The following is a 22,142-nucleotide window of genomic DNA, read 5'->3' on the forward strand; positions in this document are numbered from 1 at the left end:
TGTCTGTTTCCTTCATTTTACTGTGAGCTCCTTAAAGGTCAGAACCGGATTGTAATTCCTGAGTCGCCACTGTGCAACTGTGGCCTAATAGAAGCACTAATTATTTTTTACCAAATGACCTGTGGTCTCACATTCTCCAAATGAAAGTCTCCCCAGAAAGGCTCTCTGCAAACGACAGTCCTGCTTTCCTTCACATTACTACATACAGTTGTTTATTGCGTATACAATTCTCAAGGCCAGAAATTAACCTTGGTCTATATCAGATGTCTGATCCGTAACAGACTTTCCATAAATGGAACACAATTCTTTAGCATCCTGGCCCTGCAATTCCCCCCAAAAGGAAGAAGTCAGGGTGCCGTGAAGTTAGATCTCTCACTTCCATACTCACAAAATTTATGTTTGAGCTTTTAAAAATCTAAATATGGCATGTTTACATGTATCCTTATGAAATTATTTTTTAAATTTTATTTATCATTATTGTTTCTTTATTTACTTAACCAGGGTAGGGGGATGAGAAAGAAAGCTGCCAGGTCCAGGACTTGAGCCACAGTCAGCCATGTGGGAGTCCAACACTTCAACCACCACACCACCGGCCAGCCCTATAACCTATGAAATTCTAATAGCCCTCTCTTCATTTTGTAAAGTTTTTTTTATTCTGTCTTTTAACAGTGACACTTGCACTTCTGTCACTTGTGTTTTCATCTAAGTTTTTTTTTGGGGGGGGGAGAGGTTTTTGCTATAGGGCGCGTTCACTCACCAGAAAGGCAAAGAGAGAGAGAGAGAGAGTGAAACAAAAAGCAAGAAATCACCTCGCAGGGGTGATGGCCACACTACAATCCCTTCTCTTCCATTCTCTTCTCAGGATCTTGAGCACGCACGCACACATGCCTGGCATGAGTTTAAGCCCCCGGGTCTGGGACTTGAACTACAATCAACTACATGGGAGTCCAGCGACACAGCCATTACACTAACTGCTGGTCTTTCGTCTAAGTCTTTAATAAATGTATAGAATAAAATACCTGTGGACCACAGATATCAACTAGCACGAAGCTCTTCAAATGAGAAGTTTTCAACATCTTTTAAGATAAAATAGAAAACTTACCTTGTGTGTGTGTGTGTTTAAATTATGCAAGGGGTGATACACTCACTGAAGAGAGAGAGACAAGAATTGAGAAAGTGCATCCCACCATGGGGCATGGTCACACAGCAATCTCTTCTCCATCTCTTCCCTTTTACAGGTCTTGGGCACACACACATATGTACCCAGTGTATTTTTTAAGCCACTCTGCCCAGGATTCAAACTGTATAGTCAGTCACATGGGATCCAGCTGCCTTAACCACCATACCATGCTCAGGCCCTAAAATAGAAACTTTCTAAAAAGCAGACTATCTGATAAAGTCTTGGCTTCCCTCTTGACATTTCTTTTGTTGTTGTTGTTGTTTAGAGTTTTTTGTTATAGGGCACTTGTGCTCACCAGAAAGACAGCGACAGAGAGATAGAAAGTGAGAAATCACCCCCCAGAGGGGATGACCACTCTGCAATCCCTTCTCCTCCATTCTCCTCTGGGGATCTTGGGCACCAGGAATCTTGGGCACATATGCTCATGTGACCAGGATGAGTTTAAGCCACCAGGTCCAGGACTTGAACTGCAGTCGACTACATGGAAGTCCAGTGACATAGCCATTACACTAACTGCTGGTCCCTCCTCATTGACATTTCTAGACTTGAAAAGCAATGAAGTAACAAAGGGAACTCTTGCTACTCAGAATCTTTTACTCAAAATGTTAAAACCATATACCCTTAGGGGTTACTCTTCCTTTAGACATTCCAGAAGAGAGGGAGTGACAGAGTGGGGGTGGCAGAAGGGTGCTAGGGCTAGCAGGAAGCCAAGCAGGCCCCTGACTGACCACTGCCCTTCCATCACTCCACTTACCCCTGAGCCACACACTGTTGTCTTGCACTAGGGATTTGCTAAGGTTTTGCTTAGGGAATAATAGTACTGGTACGAAAAAGAAGACAGAAAATCAACATGACCTCACCGCACAGATGCCCACCCCGCCTACCACATCTTGAACTGCAGTCGACTACATGGAAGTCCAGTGACATAGCCATTACACTAACTGCTGGTCCCTCCTCATTGACATTTCTAGACTTGAAAAGCAATGAAGTAACAAAGGGAACTCTTGCTACTCAGAATCTTTTACTCAAAATGTTAAAACCATATACCCTTAGGGGTTACTCTTCCTTTAGACATTCCAGAAGAGAGGGAGTGACAGAGTGGGGGTGGCAGAAGGGTGCTAGGGCTAGCAGGAAGCCAAGCAGGCCCCTGACTGACCACTGCCCTTCCATCACTCCACTTACCCCTGAGCCACACACTGTTGTCTTGCACTAGGGATTTGCTAAGGTTTTGCTTAGGGAATAATAGTACTGGTACGAAAAAGAAGACAGAAAATCAACATGACCTCACCGCACAGATGCCCACCCCGCCTACCACATGTATATCATGCATGGCCCTGTCAGTCAGACATCCCACAGTGCCACTCACCATTTTCTTATGGACAGATAGAAACATATTTTGTTCATTGTGTAACAGCAGAGAGCAGAGCTAGGGCTGACAGGATAAAGCTCAACGTGGCAGCAGTATTAGCACTCTGTGGCTGTGAGCCCCAGAAATCATCAGACCAGATTAAGCACAAAGGTTCATCTGGTGGACGTCACCTGAGTGCACTCTATGTCAACGAAGCTTGACCCAGCGGTTCCACCCCCAGAGAGTCACCCAGTTCCTACGAGGCTGAGGAACCTAACTGGGAACCCATAAGAAACAAAAGATCTTGGTATCAGGAATGTCTTGACCATCCTGCCTGGCACTGCCTCTAGAATAAAAGAACTCCAATCATTTCCCTGACCCTTATGTCACTCTCCTCAAGATTCAAGTCCCAGAAGCAAGAGTCTTACCAGATTTACATAGGTCACGTGCAGAAGAGGAACATCTGGCAGAGGAAAACTCCAGAGATCCCTTTGACTTCCTCTGCGGAAAGACTTCTGGATTATTAGTCCAACCAATGTTGCGCCAGTGGGAAGCAGGGTATTCCCCAAAAGAAAATAGTAGTCTCTTAGGAAGGGAGAATGGATTTTAGACACTCCCCAAAATAGAAAATGGCCATGATGCAGAGCTCAAGATGAAGAAATACTTTGTAAACATTGATGTGGTCCAGAAATTTAACATCCATTGAGCTCACCTTCATTCAGTTATTCAGGCAAAGGACACAAGGTCAAAGAGCAGAAGTTCTAGGGACCAGCAGTTGGTGTAATGGCTATGTCACTGGACTCTCATGTAGTCGACTACGATTTGAGTCCTGGACCTGGTGGCTTAAACTCACACCGGGTGCATGTGCATGCCTGCCCAAGATCCCGAAAGTAGAATGGAGCAGAAGGGATGGCATGGCCATCCCCCCTGCGGGTGATTTCTCGCTTTCTGTCTCTCTGTCTCTCTCTCTCTTTCTGGTGAGCGCAAGCACCCTATAGCAAAAACCTCTCAAAAAAAAAAAAATTCTAACCTGAGGTAAGAAATATCTGACTACACTTGGAGAACCTTGAATTCTATAGTCCTGTAATGCCAAATTAGTAGTTTTCGATGTGGGGACAAGTCAGAATCATGTGAGGAGCTTTTTCTGCTGATAATTATCTCTGCCTAGCTCTCTTCTTTTTCCCCAAAGATTCAAATGCCCTCTTGCCATCCTCATCCCCCATCTCTAGCTGAGAACCAGAAGCATCACCAATCTGAGGTTTCTACTGCTCTCAGCTGGTGCAAGAGCCCAGAAAGAGACACTCTGCTAATCAAATGGGAAAGTACTTTTTTCACTTAGAAATCTGTTCAAGTATTAGGAATGTCTAACTAGCAGATGTAGGCAGTGTAAGAAATAGCTGTAGAAAATGCAAAGGGACTGGGTTGAAGAAAATTAATAGCTGGAGTTATCTAACAATGCTGCAGATGTTGGCTTCCTTCTGCTACTGCTATTTTGTTTGGAAGGGCTCCAATTTTTCCTTGCATAAAAGGAGACAAGAACGGTTTGAAGCCATTAACAACACCAATAGGAGGGAGAGTTGAATTAATAACCAGGAGGCCAGTCAGCCAGGAGCAATTTTCTGCGTAATCTTTTCCTTTGACTTTTGTTGTAAGACTGACATTTTGCTATATTATACTTGCTTCAACATGCCACTGCAGAGCTGAATAATTTATCTTCCCAACTCTCTCTAGTTTTTAAATTGACCTAAGCGAAATATTTTAATTTATGTTCATAAAGACCCCTTTTGTGGGTTGTGTTAAGCACTATGAAGTGTTATCACTGAGCAGAAAGAATTCCTTGGAATTGAGTGGGAAATAATGACATACATAAGGGCAAGTGAAGATGCTTGGAGATAGTGTCATATGAGCAGAGTGAGATGGAAAACTACGCATATACGTAATCTTCCTTCTGTTTCTTTCAAAGAAAAGGAATATGAAAATCGATGATTTTCCTCCTCCCTTTTTTTCATCCCTATCTGTTATTGTACAGCCCTGTCTTTGTAAAGTCTTCCTGTATGCTAGCCACCCCCCATATCTGCAGTTTCACTCTCTGTGGTTCCAGTTACCCTTGACCAACTGAGATCTGAAAATACTACACAGAAAATTCCAGAAATAAGCAATTATTAAGTTTTAAATTGGGTATGATTCTGTGTGTCAGTGAAATCTTGAGCCATCCCCACCAGCCAGCCCATCCAGCCATGAGGCATCTCTTTGTCCAGGTATTCAGGTTTTTACTCACCTGTTAGATATTAGGAGCCAGCTTGGTTTCCTGAGAGAGAAAGTATAATATATATACAGTCTAGGGCTTGCTTATTAGAAGTTTTAGTCACCCACTGGGGGTCTTGGAAAGTATCCCCTTGGACATGCAAGGACTCCTCTAACATATTTCTGAAGCCTCAGATCTCTCACATGCTCAGGAACTGGTCGCCAAAGCTGCCACATGGTCCTGTCTGCTGGCTTCCTCCCCTCCAGCATGTCTAGAGAAGACCCTGCACACCCCTGACTATGCAGAGGAGCTACCAAGAGGCCAAAGCACTCCACAATCCATGCTGGAATGGGAGGCAGTCAGCCCATCCTTTCTCCTGGTCACAAAGTCCACACTAAAACAAGAAGAGCCTGCAGCCATTCTCCGTGTGGCCACACACCCTCTCCTGGAACAGCCTTGGGTATCTCGTACCTGAAGTCTGTGCCTAGATAACCAGGCTTCTCTGTCAGGTCCTGATTTTTCCATTGCATGTGCATGCCTGCCCAAGATCCCGAAAGTAGAATGGAGCAGAAGGGATGGCATGGCCATCCCCCCTGCGGGTGATTTCTCGCTTTCTGTCTCTCTGTCTCTCTCTCTCTTTCTGGTGAGCGCAAGCACCCTATAGCAAAAACCTCTCAAAAAAAAAAAAATTCTAACCTGAGGTAAGAAATATCTGACTACACTTGGAGAACCTTGAATTCTATAGTCCTGTAATGCCAAATTAGTAGTTTTCGATGTGGGGACAAGTCAGAATCATGTGAGGAGCTTTTTCTGCTGATAATTATCTCTGCCTAGCTCTCTTCTTTTTCCCCAAAGATTCAAATGCCCTCTTGCCATCCTCATCCCCCATCTCTAGCTGAGAACCAGAAGCATCACCAATCTGAGGTTTCTACTGCTCTCAGCTGGTGCAAGAGCCCAGAAAGAGACACTCTGCTAATCAAATGGGAAAGTACTTTTTTCACTTAGAAATCTGTTCAAGTATTAGGAATGTCTAACTAGCAGATGTAGGCAGTGTAAGAAATAGCTGTAGAAAATGCAAAGGGACTGGGTTGAAGAAAATTAATAGCTGGAGTTATCTAACAATGCTGCAGATGTTGGCTTCCTTCTGCTACTGCTATTTTGTTTGGAAGGGCTCCAATTTTTCCTTGCATAAAAGGAGACAAGAACGGTTTGAAGCCATTAACAACACCAATAGGAGGGAGAGTTGAATTAATAACCAGGAGGCCAGTCAGCCAGGAGCAATTTTCTGCGTAATCTTTTCCTTTGACTTTTGTTGTAAGACTGACATTTTGCTATATTATACTTGCTTCAACATGCCACTGCAGAGCTGAATAATTTATCTTCCCAACTCTCTCTAGTTTTTAAATTGACCTAAGCGAAATATTTTAATTTATGTTCATAAAGACCCCTTTTGTGGGTTGTGTTAAGCACTATGAAGTGTTATCACTGAGCAGAAAGAATTCCTTGGAATTGAGTGGGAAATAATGACATACATAAGGGCAAGTGAAGATGCTTGGAGATAGTGTCATATGAGCAGAGTGAGATGGAAAACTACGCATATACGTAATCTTCCTTCTGTTTCTTTCAAAGAAAAGGAATATGAAAATCGATGATTTTCCTCCTCCCTTTTTTTCATCCCTATCTGTTATTGTACAGCCCTGTCTTTGTAAAGTCTTCCTGTATGCTAGCCACCCCCCATATCTGCAGTTTCACTCTCTGTGGTTCCAGTTACCCTTGACCAACTGAGATCTGAAAATACTACACAGAAAATTCCAGAAATAAGCAATTATTAAGTTTTAAATTGGGTATGATTCTGTGTGTCAGTGAAATCTTGAGCCATCCCCACCAGCCAGCCCATCCAGCCATGAGGCATCTCTTTGTCCAGGTATTCAGGTTTTTACTCACCTGTTAGATATTAGGAGCCAGCTTGGTTTCCTGAGAGAGAAAGTATAATATATATACAGTCTAGGGCTTGCTTATTAGAAGTTTTAGTCACCCACTGGGGGTCTTGGAAAGTATCCCCTTGGACATGCAAGGACTCCTCTAACATATTTCTGAAGCCTCAGATCTCTCACATGCTCAGGAACTGGTCGCCAAAGCTGCCACATGGTCCTGTCTGCTGGCTTCCTCCCCTCCAGCATGTCTAGAGAAGACCCTGCACACCCCTGACTATGCAGAGGAGCTACCAAGAGGCCAAAGCACTCCACAATCCATGCTGGAATGGGAGGCAGTCAGCCCATCCTTTCTCCTGGTCACAAAGTCCACACTAAAACAAGAAGAGCCTGCAGCCATTCTCCGTGTGGCCACACACCCTCTCCTGGAACAGCCTTGGGTATCTCGTACCTGAAGTCTGTGCCTAGATAACCAGGCTTCTCTGTCAGGTCCTGATTTTTCCATGCCCAGGGGCTCGTGCTGGTCCTTCTGCCTTGAAAATCTCCCTTGTCGGGACCAGCAGTTAGCATAATGGCTATGTCACTGGACTCCCATGTAGTCGACTGCGGTTCACATCAAGTGTGTGCGTGTGTGCTCAAGATCCCGAGAGGAGAATGGAGGAGAAGGGATTGTGGCATGGCCATACCCCCTGAGGGATGATTTCTCACTTTCTGTCTCTCTGTCTCTCTCTGTCTTTCTGGAGAGTGCATGCACTCTATAGGAAAAACCTCTCAAAAAAAAAGAGAAAGAAAACAAGAAAGAAAGAGAAAGAGAAGAAAGAAAGAGAAGAAAGAAAGAAAGAAGAAAGAAAGAAAGAAAGAAAGAAAGAAAGAAAGAAAGAAAGAAAGAAAGAAGAAAGAAAGAAAGAAAGAAAGAAAGAAAGAAAGAAAGAAAGAAAGAAAGAAAGAAAGAAAGAAAGAGGAAGGAAGGAAGGAAGGAAGGAAGGAAGGAAGGAAGGAAGGAAGGAAAGAAGGAAGGAAGGGAGGGAGGAAGGGAAAGAAAGAGAAAAGAAAACCTCCTTTGTCATGCTGATTCGCCTGACGTCCAGTTTTTCTTCAAAACTCTGATGCAAGTATTTTTTTTCTGTGAAGTTGTCCTGCATGTTCTCCCGACCCCCACCCCACTGTGTCTTGTTGCACACTCAGTGTTCCTAGAACACTTTTTTACTCTCTTCATCTCCACAGTTCTTAGCTCAGTCTTCTATTAACATTTACTTATGTTTGTTTGTCTCCCTCTTTCATAACCAGCTACTTTTGGGACCACAGGCCTTCTCCTTATGGCAGGGACTTTTCCCCATCGCTTCAGCATTCCCAACACTCAGCATGGGGGACCTGAAAAACACTATGCATTCACTGATCTAACAGGAATGTAACTGAACAACCATAAAACGCCACATGGAAACAAATTTCTAAGACCCCCTCTCTAAAAATCTTGTGTTTCTCTTCTCTTACTTTAGAGGGCATCTGACTCCCCCTACCAGTGCATTTCTGTGTCCCCTTTCTCCCTTTTTGGGGAGTCCCAGAGTGTGTCTGGTTTCTAACTATCCTCTTCCGGGATTCTAAACTTGCATACACCTGTACAAGGCACGACTCAGTGACTAAGTTTGAACTCATTAAGACAGACCCTTTCATCAAACTAAAAAGCTTCTTCCCAGTAAAGGAAATAGCAATTAGAGTGAAGAGACAACTCTCAGAATGGGAGAAAGTATTTGCAAACTATTCTTCAGTTAAGGAATCGATAATCAGCATATATAAGGCACTCAAGCAGTTCACAAAAATAAATAAATAAATAAGAATAATCCAATTTAAAAATTTTAAAATGGCCAAATGAGCTGAATAGGCAACTCTCTAAGGAAGACATACAAATGGTCAAAATGCATATGAACAAATATTTAACATTTCTTGTCATAAAGGAAATGCAAATCAAAACACAATGAGTTAACCACATAACTCCAGTCAGAATGGCTATGATCAAAAAAATAAGGAACGATAAGAGCTGGAGAGGCTGTAGTGAAAAGGGAACCCTTTGAACTGTTGGTGGGAGTGTAAATTAGTACAGTCACTATGGAAAACAATATGAGGGTCCTCAAAAACCTACAAATAGAACTACTATATGACCAGTATTTCTAATCCCACCCAAAGGATAGGAAAACACTCGTTGGAAAAACACTTGCACATTCATGTTTATTGCAGCATTATTCACAATTGCTAAGACATGGAATCAACCTAAAAGCCCAAGAACTGATGAATGGGCTGAAAAACTATGCCACATACACATTATAGAGTACTACTAAGGTGTAAGGAACAATGAGACTCTGTCATTAGATACAAGGTGGATGAATATAGTTTTAATATTAAGCAAAGCAAACCAGACCATGAAAGACAGACACTATATATCTCCACTCAGTATATACTTAATGACAATATGACCGAAATAAAATGAACTGAAGATACAATAGGAGGGAAGACAAGTATATATACCAAAACACTATGAAAGGGGAGTAGATAGTGGGTGAAAGGACTCAGAAAAGAAGCACTTAATAGAGGGACCAGCAGTTAGCGTGATGGCTACGTCGCTGAACTCCCATGTAGTCAACTGTGGTTCGAGTCCCGGACCCCGTGGCTTAAACTCACGCCAGGCGTGTGTGCATGCATGCCCAAGATCCCAAGAGGAGAAGAGATTGTGGCATGGCCATCCCTCTGGGGGGTGATTTCTCGCTTTATGTCTCTCTGTCTCTCTCTTTCTGGCGAGCACACACACCCTATAGCAAAAACCTCTCCCAAGGGGGGAAAAAAAAAGAAGCACTTAATAGATACAAGAATGGAAAGTTCTCTGTTAAAAATGATGTGTATGGTAATAGCCTTGATTTGATTGTTGCATACTGCATATATACCTTGAAAAACATACTGTGTGCTATCGAGTATACAATGATTGAATGTAAATAATGAATCATTTTAAAAAATTATTCTATGTGGCCCAACCCAGTGACCTTGCACTAAGCAAAGGCACTACCCAGACAAATGCCCATCCCTGTGGGCCCCAGCACCTGAGGGTGACATGCCATCATGCACTATTCATAGTGATACTCAACAGTTTCTCCCCCACCCCAAACTGTGTGCTTTGGGAGTAATACTCATTGCGAGAAGAGGACCTAAAAGACAAAACCTACGCACCCCGGAGGCTGTCTGAGGCTGCCAGGGATGCAATATCCTTCCTTTTAAGATACAGACATGCCTTTGCTGCCTTCTGCGGCCATGCAAGCATCAAAGGAAGCTACTTAACCTCCCGGTGGAGACTCTGAATCTTAGACGACACAAAGTTTGCCCTCCTTTTTCTTCTTCAGTGTTTATATTCTAAACCACCACCCTTGACAGAGTTAGGGCTAAGGGAATGTCTAATCTGAGAAGTAAAACTCATATTTAACACTTTCAGATGGCCAGTTGGAAGAGAAGACAGCAGAGTGGAACTATCTCTGGGACCTCCACAAGAGATTAACTCAACTGACTGTGGAATGTCAGGGCCTCACCAACTGATATCAACCCTGAGCACACTCCTCTGCCTCAAACTCAAGTGACTCTTAGAAAGGGATCCTTGCCGAGATCACACACACAGGGCATTTGTGTTTCCAGTGGGCCAGCATGTCTGACTGTATCAGCATTGTGTCACATGATCACTTGGCATAGAAGACCAGGCTAATGCTTGGCCTACCCATTGCCTTAAACCTCACCCAGAGCTGTAATGGCCAAAGCTCACTAGGATTATGCAGTAAGGTCACCTGAGCCAGGAAGCAGGGACAAAGCTTGTGATGGGCAGGCCATAGCTCCAACCACAACATCACCATCAAAACAACGTCATGGACAAGTCTAAGGTTTGTGGTGATCAAAAGGGGCTCAATGCGTGCTAAGGCCCTGCCACCATCTCAGGCATTCCATGAGAAAAGTGTATGTAAGTGTTTTGACATAGTATTGGGGCACTTCACTTGAATTTAGGGAGCTTAAGTATTGGCAAGAAAAATCTGGCTGCGTTTTATTCAAGCCGCTTCTACAGACTTCTTTGTTTTGTTCTCTTGATTGTTTTCAACATCATAATGCATGTTGGTTTATCTCCTGACCTGGGCGCTTGATTACCTTCTTGAGGCTCAGAATCATGAATATGAATGAGTACTTGCTGAGCATTTATTATGAGCTGGCACTGAGCTTGTCACTGGGGCACAATGCTGAACACGGCAGAGGTATCTCCTATGCTCACAGGTTGCCAGTTTAATGGACTTTGTATCCAAGAGGCAAACTCAGCCTATCAGGCAGACTCTTCTGCACAGGCCCGTCTGTTCACATTCTCAGCCACAAGGCTAGAAACAGCCCCACAGTGGGAAATGGATCCTTGTGACCAGACCTGGCGGCCCAGGCACAGACACCCCTGGGACAGAAAGTGGCAGAAAATAACAGGAGTTTGGGGCCTGGGATGACCAGGTGTCTGACCCTGCTTGTGGTTGTGCCAAACTTCCTGGCCCTGCTATTTTTATTATTAATTCTAATAAATACATTTTATTGACGTTTCTCTGGGTCTAGGCCCTCTGCTCAGGGCTTTATCCATAGAACCTGGGTATGATAGGGACCCTCCTTCTCTGTCTTATGAGGGCCTTCCTGCTTAGCTCAGGAGAAAGAGAACCTGAGTTTAGTCTTACAGACCTTCCTGCCTGAGAGGTCATCTAGCTTACCCCTCCTGCCATGGTGGCGCGATTCCCCGGAGCCATGAAGCAGTGGAGATGGCTCTGTATCCCCAGGGAGATGCTCACAGCCCCTCTCTGAAAGAAGCCCATCATCAGGCAGTACAGATAGGCCTTCAAAGAGAGCTGAAATTCCAGGGTAAATAAGGTCAGGTAGGTCAAAATGTTTTATCAACCATAAAGTGCTCTGAAACTATAGGATAGCATCATCGCCATCATTTAAAAGGAGACTGACCATCACAGGTTTGTTGACTAGAGATTCAAATCCAGGACCATTACCTTTCTCATTCTTACTCTTTCCATTCTCCTTGTTGTGGTAAAATTTACCTGCAACTGTTAGATTTAAAGCATAATACATCCATTGAGGTTTGTTCAATACTTTTCTTTTTTTTCTTCATTAATTATTTTTTCTTGTTTTTTCTTTTTTGCTAAAGGGTACTTCTGCTCACAAGAGAGACACAGAGAGAAAGAAAGTGAGAAAACACGCTCCATGGAGATGGCCATACCACAATCCCCTCTCCTCCATTTCTCCTTTTGGGATTTGGGGTATCAACACACATACACCTGGCATGTTTTTCAAGTCACTGGGTCTGGGACTCAACAACCATGTGGAATCCAGTTGGTCCAACCACCTATGCCACCAGCTGGCCCTGTTCATATCCTTTCTACTAACAAATTCAACGAGTTATATTTTCACTAATAAAAATACTTAACATTACAAATTTAAATGTAATGCATGGTACGGATCTGAGGTTTGTGACCCCCTCGAATTCCTTCATGTCAAAGACCTAACGTGTAATGAGACTGCATTGGCGATAAGCCCTTGATGGGAGTAACCGAGGCTAAATGGGACCACAAGGGTGGAGCCCTAATCCAACAGGTCTCGTGCCCTTATACTATGAAGAGACAGAGTCTTCTCTTCCTCCCCATAGGAGCACAAAAACAGAGGTCAGAGGAGGACACAAGGAGAAGGTGGCCATCTAGCAGCCAGGAGAAGGGGCCTCAGAGGAAAACCTACGTTGTCAGCACCCTGATCTTGGAGTGTCAGCCTCCAGATTGCAAGAAATAAATTTCTTGCTTAAGTCACTCAAGCTACAGTATTTTGTTACGGCAGCCCAAGCCGACTAATACGATATATTTTTGGATAAGTTGCATACTTACACTTGATAATACATGTAGGCAAGTCACTTTTCTATTTTTTTGTTCTCTTAACAGTGGCTTTTTGTTTTCAAATGGTGGCTTTTTTCCTAAATCCTTTCGGTCAGTAGAACGCTGATCCTGTGTGCTATAAACAATTTTAATGTTTTGAAAGTGCCATTACAAGTTGTTGTAACACCTTTGTTCCTTTCTGTCAGACATGATCCGATAAATGTTTGAAAAGGTGGACATCGGCAAAGGTATTTTAGTTTAAATCAGACTTCTTTAAAACCTGCTTGCAAATGAATTCTGTTTGCTAGTCACTGTTTTAATAACATGGTAGAATTACGATGCAAATGAGAAAAAGAAAGTCTGAACTGGCTATAAGTCTCCCAGACGCCGAAGTAAGTATAACCAAAAATTAATGCTATCTGGAGTGATTCGCAAACCAAATTGTGCTTTCTATTATAGCTCAAGCCAAGGAACTGGAGTCTGGTTGCAAGCGTACCTGGCCCTGAGTCAGGCTTCAGGATGGCTTCTCTGTATACTAAAGAAGGAGAAGCAGGAAGAGTTAGGAAGGAGGCGACCTTGACCTGAAGCCTCCTCTCTCCATTCCTGGCAAGAGCTCCTCTTCGAACCCCAAGATTTCCATGGGTACCCCGTCTTGAGCTGCCTTCCCCAGGCCCCTGCTGTCTCCTCACTCACTCTCCCTATCAAACCTTTATCTGCTCTGGCTTTCTGTTAGGAAGCTAATCTCTGTATCACGGGGACATCACTGCTCAGTGTGACACTTCTTGCCCATTAAACATATTTGTATTTTAAAAAGGCTCTTATAGAAATCGTCCCTAAACTTAAGCGATCATTTTGATGACACCAATTCCAGCCTTTCTTCTCTAGTTGTTTTGGACTGACCATCACAGGTTTGTTGACTAGAGATTCAAATCCAGGACCATTACCTTTCTCATTCTTACTCTTTCCATTCTCCTTGTTGTGGTAAAATTTACCTGCAACTGTTAGATTTAAAGCATAATACATCCATTGAGGTTTGTTCAATACTTTTCTTTTTTTTCTTCATTAATTATTTTTTCTTGTTTTTTCTTTTTTGCTAAAGGGTACTTCTGCTCACAAGAGAGACACAGAGAGAAAGAAAGTGAGAAAACACGCTCCATGGAGATGGCCATACCACAATCCCCTCTCCTCCATTTCTCCTTTTGGGATTTGGGGTATCAACACACATACACCTGGCATGTTTTTCAAGTCACTGGGTCTGGGACTCAACAACCATGTGGAATCCAGTTGGTCCAACCACCTATGCCACCAGCTGGCCCTGTTCATATCCTTTCTACTAACAAATTCAACGAGTTATATTTTCACTAATAAAAATACTTAACATTACAAATTTAAATGTAATGCATGGTACGGATCTGAGGTTTGTGACCCCCTCGAATTCCTTCATGTCAAAGACCTAACGTGTAATGAGACTGCATTGGCGATAAGCCCTTGATGGGAGTAACCGAGGCTAAATGGGACCACAAGGGTGGAGCCCTAATCCAACAGGTCTCGTGCCCTTATACTATGAAGAGACAGAGTCTTCTCTTCCTCCCCATAGGAGCACAAAAACAGAGGTCAGAGGAGGACACAAGGAGAAGGTGGCCATCTAGCAGCCAGGAGAAGGGGCCTCAGAGGAAAACCTACGTTGTCAGCACCCTGATCTTGGAGTGTCAGCCTCCAGATTGCAAGAAATAAATTTCTTGCTTAAGTCACTCAAGCTACAGTATTTTGTTACGGCAGCCCAAGCCGACTAATACGATATATTTTTGGATAAGTTGCATACTTACACTTGATAATACATGTAGGCAAGTCACTTTTCTATTTTTTTGTTCTCTTAACAGTGGCTTTTTGTTTTCAAATGGTGGCTTTTTTCCTAAATCCTTTCGGTCAGTAGAACGCTGATCCTGTGTGCTATAAACAATTTTAATGTTTTGAAAGTGCCATTACAAGTTGTTGTAACACCTTTGTTCCTTTCTGTCAGACATGATCCGATAAATGTTTGAAAAGGTGGACATCGGCAAAGGTATTTTAGTTTAAATCAGACTTCTTTAAAACCTGCTTGCAAATGAATTCTGTTTGCTAGTCACTGTTTTAATAACATGGTAGAATTACGATGCAAATGAGAAAAAGAAAGTCTGAACTGGCTATAAGTCTCCCAGACGCCGAAGTAAGTATAACCAAAAATTAATGCTATCTGGAGTGATTCGCAAACCAAATTGTGCTTTCTATTATAGCTCAAGCCAAGGAACTGGAGTCTGGTTGCAAGCGTACCTGGCCCTGAGTCAGGCTTCAGGATGGCTTCTCTGTATACTAAAGAAGGAGAAGCAGGAAGAGTTAGGAAGGAGGCGACCTTGACCTGAAGCCTCCTCTCTCCATTCCTGGCAAGAGCTCCTCTTCGAACCCCAAGATTTCCATGGGTACCCCGTCTTGAGCTGCCTTCCCCAGGCCCCTGCTGTCTCCTCACTCACTCTCCCTATCAAACCTTTATCTGCTCTGGCTTTCTGTTAGGAAGCTAATCTCTGTATCACGGGGACATCACTGCTCAGTGTGACACTTCTTGCCCATTAAACATATTTGTATTTTAAAAAGGCTCTTATAGAAATCGTCCCTAAACTTAAGCGATCATTTTGATGACACCAATTCCAGCCTTTCTTCTCTAGTTGTTTTGGTTCATGGGTCCAACATTCATCTTTATCAAGTTTAAATAAATTATTTTCTCCACAGGAATATAATATCACAATATTTTCCATAAGATCCGAGATAACTCAAATAATCACCCTATATCCTATTAATGCTGATGTCAACAGAAAACTAGGGTTTCTTTTTATTATTTACTTAATTTTATTTTTTATTATTTCCTTTTTTTAGAGAGGTTTTTGCTATAGGGCACATGCACTCACCAGAAAGACAGAGAGACAGAGAGAACTAAGAAATCACCCCTCAGGGGGAATAGCCATGCCATAATCCCTTTTCCTCCATTCTTCTCTTGGGATCTTGGGCACACATGCACATGCACCTTGCATGAGTTTTAAGCCACCAGGTCCAGGACTCGAACCACAGTCAACTACATGAGAGTCCAGCAACATAGCCAGTATGCCAACTGCTGGTCCATATTTATTATTATTTCTTAATTTGACCAGAGAGAGAGAAAATGAAAAAGCAAGCCACCAGGTTCAGTGCTTGAATCTTGGTTTGCCATGTGGGAGTCCAGCATCTTCACTACCACACCACCTGCTGGCCTGAAAAATAGTTTTTAAATATAAATTAAAACTAGCACTTTGAAATTGAAATCAACTTTTCTTTTTTTGCCAGAGACAGGAAGACAGAAAGAGAAAAAAAGTACCCCCTAATGGTACATGGTCATGCCACAATCCCTTCTCCATATTTTCAATCCTGTCAGGATTTGGGGCACACTAAAGTGCCTAGCATGTTTTTTAAGTCTCTGAATCTGGGATTTGAACCACACAGTTAGCCAAGTGGGATCTGGCTCCCTTAACCACTAGGCCACTGGGCCAGCCCATAAACCTATTTTTTTCTGTTTATTGTTGATGTGTGGTATTACAAAGAACATAAAGCCCTCCCAATGAAAGGGAATTGAAGATGCAGTAACTGGCCCACTATGCACACAGGAGGCACTGCCTCTGGGGTGGAGCTGCCAGAAAATTGGAGTTTCCCAGAATGCTTGGTTTAAGAGAATTCCGAGAGATGACATTTTTCTTGAGGAGTTTATAGCTCTGTCCTGGCAACCCTAAAGCTTATGAACCCCAAGGCATCTTCTGGTTCTGAATTATTGTGCCATGGAAAAGGAATATGACACAAAAATAACCCAGCTTCTTTCTCTGAGGCCATGAGACTTGTCCCCAGGGGAGGCTGTCTGACACTCCCTGCCCGGTGCCCAGCTCTGGACAAATGATCTAAAGATGGCCGGCTCTGCTAGCCTCCTCCTCACTGGAAAATTGCCCACCTTAAATATCATGCCAGAAAGTGCCTCTGGAAACCCAAGCCTTTCATCACTCGGCTGTAAACTGGAATCCCCAGAAATTAGAATTGGAATCTGAAATTCCATTAGAGTCTCCACATGGGTCCGAAATCTAAAAAGGGAGAAGAAACCAGCTCTGTCTGCTGTTAGTTTCAGCATCTGAAATAATCGCCCGCTGCTTCCTGATGTAAACACAGGGGTTAATTCCTTTCTTTCATAAACCTGCTGGTGTGCACCCAGAATTATGATTGTCTACGTTCAGCCATCAGAGCATGACAGGCTGAGTGGCTGCCAGCAGGGCCCTTTGCCCTCTTGATTTAAGTAAATAGATCTGGCTCTGGGCAGGTTTTCCAGACTGCCACATTCTCCAGACGTGAATGTTATTTTATTAAGATATATAGTGACGTACAAATATTTGTAAAATCAATATGTCTTATTCAGCTTTAAAATCTGTGATGGGTCTTCAAGTAGTCTCGTGTTCACAGACTGAGTAGACTTGTCAGGCTTAACGATGACTGCTGGAGGAGATGTCATGTTTATTTATAACAGATTGATAGTATATCTCGTTTCGGTGTGCTAGGAAACGGAAATAGGTTTGTGCAAACCCTTCCCCACCCCCATAACTTAAGGAACGGGAAGGACCTCACCTTTTACTGTATAACACGATACTTGAACTTCAGACAGAACGCGGATGGGCTGCATTTTCACCTTATGGACTTAGCTTCAGCTCTTGACTGTGAGATTGCCCCCTTAGAATAAGGGCTGTTCTTTAAAATGAATGGTGCCTTTCATGAGTCCTTTTAAGTATCCGATTTTCTCAATAGTTTTCACTGCAGTACACCATCAAAGGGGAGGAGCTGGCAAAAGGAAATGAAATTAAAATACGGACTTGGGTAGAGATAATGGAAGGTTCTTCATTTAAGGGGTTAGTTCCTTTTCTCTTATTATATTGGGGAATCTGAAAACACTTCTTGGTACTCTGGTTACCATCTTCAGGACATCCCAAAGGAAGCCATCTCCACACCTCCTCCATCCTCCATTGTCCCTGGTATCCATGGTTGCTGAAGAAAGAGAAATTTCTCTTAGTCGTACTCAGACTCTTCTAGTGGGCACCTGAAAAAAAAAAAAAAAAAAAAAAACAATAGATACCACCTATGAGTCAAAAAAGCCCATAATTTCAATTTGGAGCATGACTGGTATAAAGAAAGACAATTTAGACAAAATACAACAATAGACCATAGTACAAATTGGTATGCTGAAATATAAGCATTGAGGCCTGTGGTGTGCTTGCAAATGGCCTACATAGAAAGGGACGTCAGAGATGGGTTTATCTGTCCTTCCATTCCTCCATCCCTTCGATCTGGCCTCCTCTGTGTGCTGGGCACTGAGCCGAGTGCTGGCAACTCAAAGATGGAGGAGACTTGGTTGCTCATAGTATAAGATTGGGGGGTGAGAGGCTACAATTAAATAAAGAGAATCAGGCCAGCTGTGTTGTAGTAGTGAAGGCAGCTGGATCCCACATAGCCAACTGCATGGTTCAAGTCCCAGGCCCAGCAGCTTGAGAAACATTCCAGGCAAATGTGTGTGTGTGCCCAAAGTCCTGAAAGGAATGAAAAATGGAGGAGAAAAGATTGAGGTGTGACCATTCCCCACAGGAGGAGAGGATGTTTTCTCAGTCTCTCCCTCCCTCTCTCTTTCTCTCCCTCTCTCTCTGTCTCCCTCTCTCTGGTGAGTACATGCACCCTCTGGTAAAATTAAAATTAAATAGATGTAGATAGATAGATAGATGGTAGGTAGATAGGATTACATAATAAAGGGTAGCCAGCCAACTGTGCAGGCTGCCTGTGGAGCAGGAAGGAAGGAGTAGCCAATTACTCCTGGGAGTTCAGGAAAGACTGTGTCCTAGATAAAGGCAGTGCCAAAACGGATCCCGGAAAGATGAGTGCTAGTGACAGCAGGCCATGTAACAATATATGCGGACATGCTGCCACATGTACTGACTTGTTTAATTCTCCCAAGACCCTGTGTGTAGCGGGCCCATTCCGTGACGTGCAGAGAGATTAAGTAACTTGCCCGAGTCAAGCAGCTCACACGTAGCTGAGCTGGGAGTTAAAGCCAGGCACTCAGCGATAGGGTCAACACTCAAAACCACAAAGCTAAAAGCTTGCCGTATGTGAAGTGACATGTTTCGAAGAGGGTCAGGGCCATAGATTTTGTGAAGTGACAGAGGGAATATGACATTAAGTGTCAGTGGAGCTGAAAAATCCAGCTTTGGGAAAGAAGAGGATGAGGTGGATGGAGCTGGCCCGTGACTTCTCAAATGGAGCTAAAAGTGCCCTGCACACATGCGGTGATGACTGGGGACACACAGGCCCTGTACTGACATGCTGTGCTGTCACTTCTCCCAAAGATCCATGAGGGAAGAGCTTTAATACTTTTCTTCAGGTGACTTTAAAATACAGTTCTACATTATAGAATAGGTTATGAAATGATCATGGCATTTTTATGGCTTCTTCTTCCTGGTGTTATCTGATTTAATAAATAGTTCCTTTAATGTATGTAAAAACCAAATTTCAAGTTGCAGAAATTAATGCTTATTTAACTAAATAAAACAATGCATGCTTATATAAATGAAGTTATTTCTTTTTCTAAAATTCCTCTGTTCTTACTTCCCTGAGATAATGCCTCTATCCAGACTTACACAATTAGACATGGCTGCCTATGTGCACACTCAGGGCGTTCTGATGTTTCCTTCTGTAAGTATGGAAGCATAAGAACCTTATTCCACAGCTTACTTTGCTCACCTAATAATACATCATGAACGCTGGGGTCAGCACAGCAGTAATATAACTAAACTCACATGGGAAAGGTCCTGGGTTCACGTCCCGGAACCCCTCTGAGCCTGCTGGGAATGCACACGTGTGCCCATGATCCAAGCCAGCTGAGATCGGTGGTGGATCACAGTAGGAGGAGGCTGCCTCTCTTTCTGTTTGTCTGTCTGTCTCTCTCTCTCTCACCTACAAATAAATAAATATAATTTAAAACAGTAACACATCAAGGACAACCCTCTAGCTCCTTCTGCGGAGGGTCACACAGTGTTCGAGACCATCAGTGTTCTCCTACAGATGGATGGTTTCCAGTCTCTTGTCTCTCTAAGCAATGCTGAAATAGATATCTCCATACCTCTTATTCCTTCTTGTGCCTTTAGTTTTTAAACACTATACAGCGGGGTTAGCTCCATGGCCTGGTAATTAAGGCATCCAGGTCCCACATGGTTGATTCCATAGTTTGTGTTCCAGTCCCAGCAGCTTGAAAAACACACTGGGTACGTGTGGATGCATTCCCAAAATCCAAAAAGGAGGAGAGATTAAGGGGAAGGGATTGCAGCATGACCGTCCCTCATGGGGAGTGTTTATTCCTCTTCTATCTTCTGTCTCTCTCTGATGAGTATACATACCTGCTAGCAAAAATAAACCAATCTATACAGTGGTTCCTGAATTCTTTATCAAGACCCACTCCCATCTTTTAGGAAAATGGTTCATAAAAATCATGCAGTTCTGACTTTCCCTCACCGGCCATTATAGACTTTCTCTCAGGGTGCCCATAAGTAGCACTGTGTGCACTCAAATTCTGCCTCGTTCATTCAAATTTGTCAAAGGGAACAATTGTCCTAGTTCACTCTGTCTCTGCGGGAAAACCAAACTGTCTGCAAGCTAAGCCAGGAATTTTCTGGAAGTCTGTTGTAAAAGGAACAGGACATCTAAGTGGAGTTTGTCTTGACCAATTCCCTCACCACTGCCATACCATGGACTGGGGCCTGCTTTGTGATCTGTGTCTGGTGACATCCTCCATTTGCAAGGTAGTTTGTCACAGGAACAGTAGTGTTCTTTCCCCCAGCCAGGATCACTTTCATTCATCTTCTGCCTGCCATAGTTTTGCCTTTTTAAGGCAGCCCCTCCCCTCCTTAGTTACCCCCTTCCCTGGCCCCGACCCCCACACACACAGAGGCCAAATTACACAGCAGAGCTATGTCAGGTAGACACAGCCATATCTGCAAGGGTCCTTCCTATATTTCTCTACGCTCATCTAGTTTCAAAATTTTGTTATTCTACAAGGCCTCCTCCCTGCTCCCTGACTTCCTATACACTCACATACACGCATACTCATACGCATAAGCACCCCCCTACTAGAAGCCTTCCTAGGTGTCATTCCCCAGGGCTGAGCGCAGTGCCTGGGGCCTGGCTATGTCGCCAGGCAGACAGAACTGGGCTACCGACAGTTCAGCCTCACCAACTTGTTCATTCCCCCATGAGCCCCTCTTCAGCACAGGGCCCTCCAGAACATTCCACCAGGACCCATGAATCTAGACCTGCCTTAATGGACAATTAAAGACCTCTCTCTCTCTCTCTCTCTCTCTCTCTTTCTCTGCTCCATACCCTATGTTTACTGTGCCCTCACTTGAGGGTCTGGGCTTTACTGAGCAGAAGTGGGTCTCCTTTCACATCTACCCTCATTTGGTAACTGCCCACTCTGTTGCAGGCCCTCGCTCCATCACTGGTTCACAAATCAATTCAAGAGACAGATAAACAAGTAATAATAATAAAAGTCTGAATTTAACACTTGGGATACAAACTATGAATTCCTTGGCAACATTCTGTTTTCTGACCGACTCGCCCACTGCTACTATACCGCAGTCCCGAGCCTGTGCTGCCACCTGCATCTGGGGCCATCTCTCACTTTCTAAGGAGCAGTGATGTCCCCTCCGCCAGCCATGATCACTTCTGGGCATCTTCACCAGCGAGGACTCTGAAACCATTGGTTTTGTTTCTGCAGTTCCTAATTGTTTTCTCCAAAAACCTCACTCACTCTCACTCTTGCTTCCAAAGGGCACTTGCTCCCTCCATACTGCACAGCTTTTGCCAGGTGTTTAGACTCTCTCTTCCCTGGTTCATGTTCCACCCCATGGCACAACAGCTCTGTCACTGTGAGTCAGTCGCTTCCTGACTTAACTTTCTGTGGCATTGTAGGTCTTTTGAAGAGTGCTTCCTAGAGGTGCGCTACCAGAATCAACTACATACGGGACTTCCTGGTTTGGAACCAGGGCCACTTACCCCCTCCTTTCCATAATACCCTGGGCTGGATGGAAGGAATGTTGCAGATGAGGTGGAAGGTGGCTGTTATTCCCTGTGACCAGCATGTGATCCCCACTAGAACAAATTTAAGAAAAGTTAAGCTGTATCTCTAGTATGTCAAGCTAGAGACTGGCTTTAAAAAAAAAAAAAAGAAAAGAAAAGAAAAGAAAAAGAAAAAGAAAAAAAAAAAGAAAGAAAAAGAATTATTTAGGGACCAGCAGATTGTGTAATGGTTACATCACTAGACTCCCACATAGTCAACTGCAATTCAAGTCCCAGACCCAGTGGCTTAAAACTCATCCCCGGTGCATGTGTGTACGTGCCCAAAATCCCAAGAGGAGAATGAAGAAGAAAGGATTGTGGTGTGGCCATC

General features: G+C 43.5%; 2 long non-coding RNA genes across 2 annotated transcripts in view; both read right to left on the bottom strand.

Moving 5' to 3' along the window:
- Positions 1–15,842: 15,842 nt before the first annotated feature.
- On the bottom strand, positions 15,843–17,675 carry LOC114009719 (uncharacterized). The gene is made up of 3 exons (XR_003551104.1): positions 17,285–17,675; positions 16,623–16,749; positions 15,843–15,897 (listed from the first exon to the last, which is right to left on the bottom strand). It is a non-coding gene; the product is annotated as an uncharacterized LOC114009719 (long non-coding RNA).
- A 715-nt stretch (positions 17,676–18,390) lies between these two features.
- The window catches only part of LOC114009724 (uncharacterized), a 12,637-nt gene continuing 8,885 nt past the window's right edge, over positions 18,391–22,142 (bottom strand). Inside the window, exons 3-4 of the long non-coding RNA XR_003551110.1 lie at positions 21,749–21,844; positions 18,391–19,654 (exon numbers count right to left, since the gene is read on the bottom strand). This is a non-coding gene — a long non-coding RNA (uncharacterized LOC114009724). The remainder of the gene's footprint in view (positions 19,655–21,748; positions 21,845–22,142) is intronic.

Source organism: Tupaia chinensis, unplaced genomic scaffold (assembly GCF_000334495.1).
Source record: "Tupaia chinensis unplaced genomic scaffold, TupChi_1.0 Scaffold000609_1, whole genome shotgun sequence".
Classification (NCBI taxonomy): domain Eukaryota; kingdom Metazoa; phylum Chordata; class Mammalia; order Scandentia; family Tupaiidae; genus Tupaia; species Tupaia belangeri.